We start from the raw sequence: 7751 nt of genomic DNA on the forward strand, positions 1-7751 counted from the left end.
TGGCTACCCCACCCCCAAACTAAAATGACACATTGTCCCCAATGTGTCGAGAAATACAATACCAAATGGGCAATGCAAATCGGGTGTACCATAGAAGAACGGTCCCCCAATCTTGAATGGCAGACACTTATCCTGAAAAACACAACAAAAACAAAACAAACAAACAAAATCAAGTGACAAGGAAAATAATGAGGGTAGCCTCCCACAAGCTCTAAGTTTTCAGTCTTCAGCCATGCTTTCCACAATCGACGACCATCGGTTTGAATAACTAGGATCCTCCAACAGTGTCATCTCAATCTCCGGACTCATCAACTCCAAGAATAGTTTCAGCCTTTGTCCATTAACCTTGACAGTAGTACCATTCTTTGGATCCTTAATCTCAATGGCCCTATGAGGAAAAACTGATCGAGCAATAAATAGGCATGTCCATCGAGATCAGAGCTTGCCTAGAAAAAAGGAAAAGTAACAACAACAATAACAGACAGAAATGTCTACCCCACCCCCAAACTAAAATGGCACATTGTCCCCAATGTGTCGAGAAATACAATACCGAATGGGCAATGCAAATCAGGTGTACCGTAGAAGAACGCTTCCCCAAACTTGAATGGCAGACACTTATCCTGAGAAACACAACAAAAACAAAACAAACAAACAAAATCAAGTGACAAGGAAAATAATGAGGGTTGCCTCCCACAAGCTCTAAGTTTTCAGTCTTCAGCCATGCTTTCCACAATCGACGACCATCGGTTTGAATAACTAGGATCCTCCAACAGTGTCATCTCAATCTCCGGACTCATCAACTCCAAGAATAGTTTCAGCCTTTGTCCATTAACCTTGACAGTAGTACCATTCTTTGGATCCTTAATCTCAATGGCCCTATGAGGAAAAACTGATCGAGCAATAAATAGGCATGTCCATCGAGATCAGAGCTTGCCTAGAAAAAAGGAAAAGTAACAACAACAATAACAGACAGAAATGTCTACCCCACCCCCAAACTAAAATGGCACATTGTCCCCAATGTGTCGAGAAATACAATACTGAATGGGCAATGCAAATCAGGTGTACCGTAGAAGAACGCTTCCCCAAACTTGAATGGCAGACACTTATCCTGAGAAACACAACAAAAACAAAACAAACAAACAAAATCAAGTGACAAGGAAAATAATGAGGGTTGCCTCCCACAAGCTCTAAGTTTTCAGTCTTCAGCCATGCTTTCCACAATCGACGACCATCGGTTTGAATAACTAGGATCCTCCAACAGTGTCATCTCAATCTCCGGACTCATCAACTCCAAGAATAGTTTTAGCCTTTGTTCATTAACCTTGACAGTAGTACCATTCTTTGGATCCTTAATCTCAATGGCCCTATGAGGAAAAACTGATCGAGCAATAAATAGGCATGTCCATCGAGATCAGAGCTTGCCTAGAAAAAAGGAAAAGTAACAACAACAATAACAGACAGAAATGTCTACCCCACCCCCCAAACTAAAATGGCACATTGTCCCCAATGTGTCGAGAAATACAATACCGAATGGGCAATGCAAATCAGGTGTACCGTAGAAGAACGCTTCCCCAAACTTGAATGGCAGACACTTATCCTGAGAAACACAACAAAAACAAAACAAACAAACAAAATCAAGTGACAAGGAAAATAATGAGGGTTGCCTCCCACAAGCTCTAAGTTTTCAGTCTTCAGCCATGCTTTCCACAATCGACGACCATCGGTTTGAATAACTAGGATCCTCCAACAGTGTCATCTCAATCTCCGGACTCATCAACTCCAAGAATAGTTTCAGCCTTTGTCCATTAACCTTGACAGTAGTACCATTCTTTGGATCCTTAATCTCAATGGCCCTATGAGGAAAAACTGATCGAGCAATAAATAGGCATGTCCATCGAGATCAGAGCTTGCCTAGAAAAAAGGAAAAGTAACAACAACAATAACAGACAGAAATGTCTACCCCACCCCCAAACTAAAATGGCACATTGTCCCCAATGTGTCGAGAAATACAATACCGAATGGGCAATGCAAATCAGGTGTACCGTAGAAGAACGCTTCCCCAAACTTGAATGGCAGACACTTATCCTGAGAAACACAACAAAAACAAAACAAACAAACAAAATCAAGTGACAAGGAAAATAATGAGGGTTGCCTCCCACAAGCTCTAAGTTTTCAGTCTTCAGCCATGCTTTCCACAATCGACGACCATCGGTTTGAATAATTGGGATCCTCCAACAGTGTCGTCTCAATCTCTGGACTCATCAACTCCAAGAATGGTTTTAGCCTTTGTCCATTAACCTTGAAAGTAGTACCATTCTTTGGATCCTCAATCTCAATGGCCCCATGAGGAAAAACTGATCGAACAATAAATGGGCATGTCCATCGAGATCGAAGCTTGCCTAGAAAAAGATGCAAACATGAATTGTAAAAGGCTTTCTGACCAGGTTCAAAAGATCGTCTCAAAATACTCTGGTCATGAGCCTTCTTCATCCATTCCTTGTATAACTTTGCACAATCATGTATATGTATCATTCCCCAGCTCCTCTAATTCATTGAGTTGGAGCTTCCTCTGTGAGCCAGCCTTTGTAAGATCGAAGTTCAGCTGCTTGATAGCCCAGTATGCTCTATGCTCCAACTCCACCAGCAGATGACATGCTTTGCCATACACAAGATGATAAGGTGACATGCCAATAGGGGTCTTGAAAGCTGTAGGGTAAGCCCACAGTGCATCATTCAATCGCAAAGACCAATCTTTCCTTGAAGGGTTCACAGTCTTTTCCAAAATCCTCTTGATCTCTCGATTTGAAATCTCCACTTGTCCACTCGTCTATGGGTGATATAGGGTGGCAACCTTATGTGTGATGAAATACTTCTTCATCAAATGCTCAAAAATCCTATTGCAGAAATGCTTACCTCCATCACTTATGATTGCTCGAGGAGTACCAAAACGAGCAAAGATATTGTCCTTCAAAAAGTGGACCACAACTCTGTGATCATTGGTCTTGCATGCAACAGCTTCCACCCATTTGGACACGTAGTCCACAACAATGAGGATGTATAAATAGCCAAAGGAGTTTGGGAAAGGTCCCATCAAATCAAAAATCTCAACAATCAGAATGGGGTTGAGGGGCATCATATTTCGTCTCGAATTACTCCTTAGCTTCTGGCAACACTCACACGAGGTACAATAGGTATGAGCATCTCGAAATAGGGTGGACCAATAAAATCCACACTGCAAAATCTTTGCAGCAGTCTTCTTCGCACTAAAGTGGCCTCCACCCGCATGATCATAACAAAAAGAAATGACATTGGATTGGTCATGCTCAAGGATACATCTTCTAATGATCTGATCGGGACAATACTTGAAAAGATAAGGGTCGTCCGAAAAAAAAGTACTTCACCATGGCCATAAACTTGGTCCTATCTTGCTGCCCCAAATGCAAAGGCGTGTGACTGATGACGAGATAATTCACTATATCAACAAACCATGGTGAAGGAGTGTGAGCAATGTGCATCAATTGCTCATCAGGGAAGGTCTCAGAGATGGGGGCGGCCTCCTCAGTGAAATCCACAGTAATCCTAGACAGATGATCGGCCACTACATTTTCCAAACCCTTCTTATCCCGAATCTCTATGTCAAACTCTTGCAGCAGTAAGATCCATCGGATGAGGTGAGATTTAAAATATATTTTTGAGAAAAGATACTTCAATACAGCGTGATCCGAGTAGATAATGACTTTGGATCCTAGCAAATATGATCGAAACTTGTCCAAAGCAAAAACGACTGCCAACAACTCCTTAGTGGTAGAATAATTGAGTTATGCATCGTTCAAAGTCCTGCTCGCATAATAAATGACATGGGGGAGTTTATCAATACGCTGTCCCAAAACAGCTCCAACTGCATAATCTGAAGCATCACACATAATCTCAAAAGGTGCACCCCAGCTGGGTGGCTGAATAATGAGTGTGGATGTCAAAATCTTCTTCAGAGCCCCAAATGCCTTCTGGCAATCCTCGTCAAATACAAATGGGGTTTCCTTTTCCAACAACTTGCACAAAGGCCTGGCGATCTTGCTAAAATCCTGAATAAATCGCCTACAGAATCCTACATGGCCCAGAAAAGAACGAACCTCCTTCACCGTACGTGGGGGTGGGAGATTGGAAATCAAATCCACCTTTGCTTTGTCAACCTCAATCCCATGATGAGAAATGACATGCCCTAGAACAATACCTTGCTTTACCATAAAATGGCATTTCTCCCAATTAAGCACCGAGTTCTTCTCCTTGCACCGTACTAAGAACAAAGTGAAGCGGTGCAAACACTCATCAAAAGATGAACCGAAGACGGAGAAGTTGTCCATAAATATCTCCAGGGAACGTTCTACCATATCAAAGAATATGTTGAACATGCACCACTGAAAAGTGGCAGGTGCATTGCATAACCCAAAGGGCATGTGACGATAGGTGAACGTCCCAAAAGGGCAGGTGAATGTTGTCTTCTCCTGATCTTCGGGGTCTACAGGGACCTATTTATATCCTGAATAACCATCCAAGAAACAATAATACTCATGCACCGCCAAGCGCTCCACCATCTGATCAATGAATGGGAGTGGAAAATGATCCTTCCTAGTGGCGGCATTCAACTTGCGATAGTATATACAAACTCTCCATCCTGACTGAACACGAGTTGGCACCAACTCGCCGTCCTTATTCTCCACTACCATCAATCCAACCCGCTTAGGCACGACATGTATTGGGCTCACCCACTTGCTATCGAAAATTGGATATATGATGCCTGCATCCAACAACTTGATCACTTTGGCTCTCACAACTTCCTACATAGCTGGGTTGAGCCTCCTCTGTGGCTCCCTCGATGGCTTGGCATCCTCCTACAAATGTATCTTGTGCATTACCACCGAGGGGATGATTCCCTTAATATCATCAATAGTTCAGCCGATAGCCTCTTTGTGCTCGCTTAAAACATCTAATAACTTTCCCTCTTAAGCATTATCTTAATCCCAAGCTATAATCACCGGCAAAGAATCAACTAGACCTAGGAACTTATACCTAAGATTGTCAGGTAAGGGCTTAAGTTCCTCCTTGGGGGGCTTAAGTAATGTTGCCTCCTCCTTCTCACTGCTCACCAGAAGAGCAATCTCCAAAATAGCATCATCTTGCTCGAGTAACTTGTTCAAATCCAAATCTTCTCCAAATTGAGCAAAGCATGCCTCCAAAGGTCTTCAATGCTTGATTCATCAACAGTCACCTCAATGATCTCCTCAATCAAGCATACGCTTCCAACCTCATCATACTCTAATGGCTGCTTGCTGATATCGAAGATATTCAGCTCTACAGTCATGTTGTCAAAAGAAATTTTCATCACCCCCGTCCTACATTTTATTAGGGAGTTGGCCGTAGCTAAGAATGGTCACCCTAGAATCATCGGTATCCAAATCCCAAAATTCTGAACCGGCTCCGTGTCAAGCACAATAAAATCCACAGGGAAATAAAACTTATCCACTTTTACCAAAATATCGTCAATGATTCCCCGTGGTATCTTCACCAACCTATCAGCCAATTGAAGCGTCATGGAAGTAGGCTTCAATTCTCCTAACCCCAATTGCAAGTAGATGGAATAGGTAAGAGATTTACACTTGCTCCAAGATTTAATAAGGCCTTCTCAATTCTGCTTACTCCTATCATGCAAGAGATAGTAGGACACCCAGGGTCCTTGTACTTAATGGGCAGCTTGCATTGAAGGATTGAGCTTACCTGCTCGGTCAAATAAACTTTCTTTGGGACATTAGTTCTCCTCTTGACTGTAATCAAGTCCTTCGAGAACTTGGCATAAGATGGCACTTGCTGAATGGCATCCCAGACCTTAGTGTGACAATAGCTTGCACATGCTCCTCCCCGTGTACAGGATTTGAAGAACTTCCCACACCAAACTGTAACTTCGGATTGGGCACGGGTTGACTAGGGAGCTTTCCCTTCTTTCTCTCACCCAAGGGATTAGCCATTTGACCCATCTGAACCTCCAGCTTGGCAATCGCCTAGGTGTTCACCATGGTGGCATTCTTCACTTCACTAAGAGATTGGCCTGTAATCTGCATGAAGGCCTTGAGAGATTCCTCTAGAGTGGATTGTGAAGAAGAGGCTAACACTTGAGTGGTTGGTTGGTATGCCGGTGTTGGCTGAGCTGAATCCCTGATTATGAAATCCGGGAAGGTATTGATTTTGGGCATGATGTAGGGCTCGTCCCTGATTCATGGGTTGATTCTGCTTTCAAGAGAAAATTAGGGTGGTTTCGCCACCCAGTATTGTAGGTTTCAAAGAAATGTCCATTTGCTTGCTTCCTATAATCATTGAAAGCGTTCACTTGTTCCATCAGAGACTCGACAAAGGTCGACAAGGATGGACAATTCTGTGCTAAGTGCATAGGACTAGCACAGATGAAATAGCTATCACCATGGAGTGTGTTCGCAGCATTGATGGACTTACCTACTGCGAAAGTATCGACCTTCCTAGTGAGAGCATCTATCTTCATCTTCAAATCAATGTCTTCCTTAACCTCATAGATGCCTCCTTTTTTAAGGATACGGGCAGGTCTATCATGGAAACTTGAAAAATCCTACTGCTGTGAGTTGTCAAATAAGTTATCCAAAGTTCTGTAAGCTTCATCCCCTGTCAAACTCAAGAATGCTCCCCCATTCATTGACTCGATCATACTTTGGTTGGATTGAGTTAATCCTTGGTAGAAAAATTGAACAAGTCTCCATTTCTCATATCCATGTGGAGGGCATCTTATCAACAACTCCTGAAATCTCTTCCAACTTTCTGAAAAATTTTCATCCTCCTCCTGAGTAAAAGAACTTATCTCCTTTCTGTACTCATTCACTTTGGACATTGGGAAAAACTTGTTATAGAACTTATTCAACAGGTTTTCCCAAGATGTAATAGACCTAGGCATGTTTGAGTCCAACCATGCCTTGGCTTTATCGTGAAGAGAGAAAGGGAAAAGTCTAAGGTGAACTGACTCCTAAGAGAAATTCTCAAACTTGAATGTGACACATATATCCTTGAATTTCTTAACATGGCTGTAAGGATTTTCATGATCCAAGCCATGAAATGGGGGTAGGAGTTGGATGACATAAGGCTTTAAATCAAAGTGGGTGGCATTGGTAGGTGGCAATACTATACATGAACGAGAGTTCGTCTCAACGGTGCGAACACATCCCTAAGTGATCTAGTATAATCCACGTTTTCCGCTCTCGGCTGTCCATTCTCTCCCCTAGGTTGATCCACATTCACGTTATCTCCTATCTCAACAAATTCTCTCCCAAAAGGTGCTCTACGCTTTCTCCCAAGATTCCTTTCTAATTCGGGATCTAAAGGTATCGACTCTAGGTTAAGGGATCTCCGACCAAGCAAACACCAACAACAAGTGCTCAAAATAAACTTAACTAAACAAAATAACCTAAAAGCATATATATATATATATTACAAAGAAAGAAGGAAAACAAACTAAAGATTATGAAAAGCATAAATAAAACACTAACAAAAATAATCCACAAAGAAATTGCAGTTTTTTTTTTATTGGATAATAAAGCAAAAACAAATAAAAAGAAAAAGAAACAAAAATTGCAAGAAGAAAAAACAAATTAAAAAATAAAACACAAATCTACCTAAACTAGTAGAAAAATAAAATAATTTAAACAAAAATCAATTTCCACAAACAAAATAATTCCCCG

At 41.8% G+C, this 7751-nt stretch overlaps 1 non-coding gene across 1 annotated transcript; it reads left to right on the forward strand.

Annotated features, from left to right (window-relative positions):
- Window positions 1-6785: 6785 nt before the first annotated feature.
- LOC133872095 (small nucleolar RNA R71) lies at window positions 6786-6891 on the forward strand. The gene has a single exon (XR_009900943.1). It is a non-coding gene; the product is annotated as a small nucleolar RNA R71 (small nucleolar RNA).
- The last annotated feature ends 860 nt before the right edge of the window (window positions 6892-7751 follow it).

The sequence above is a fragment of the Alnus glutinosa genome, chromosome 6 (genome assembly GCF_958979055.1).
Source record: "Alnus glutinosa chromosome 6, dhAlnGlut1.1, whole genome shotgun sequence".
In the NCBI taxonomy this organism is placed as follows: Eukaryota; Viridiplantae; Streptophyta; class Magnoliopsida; order Fagales; family Betulaceae; genus Alnus; species Alnus glutinosa.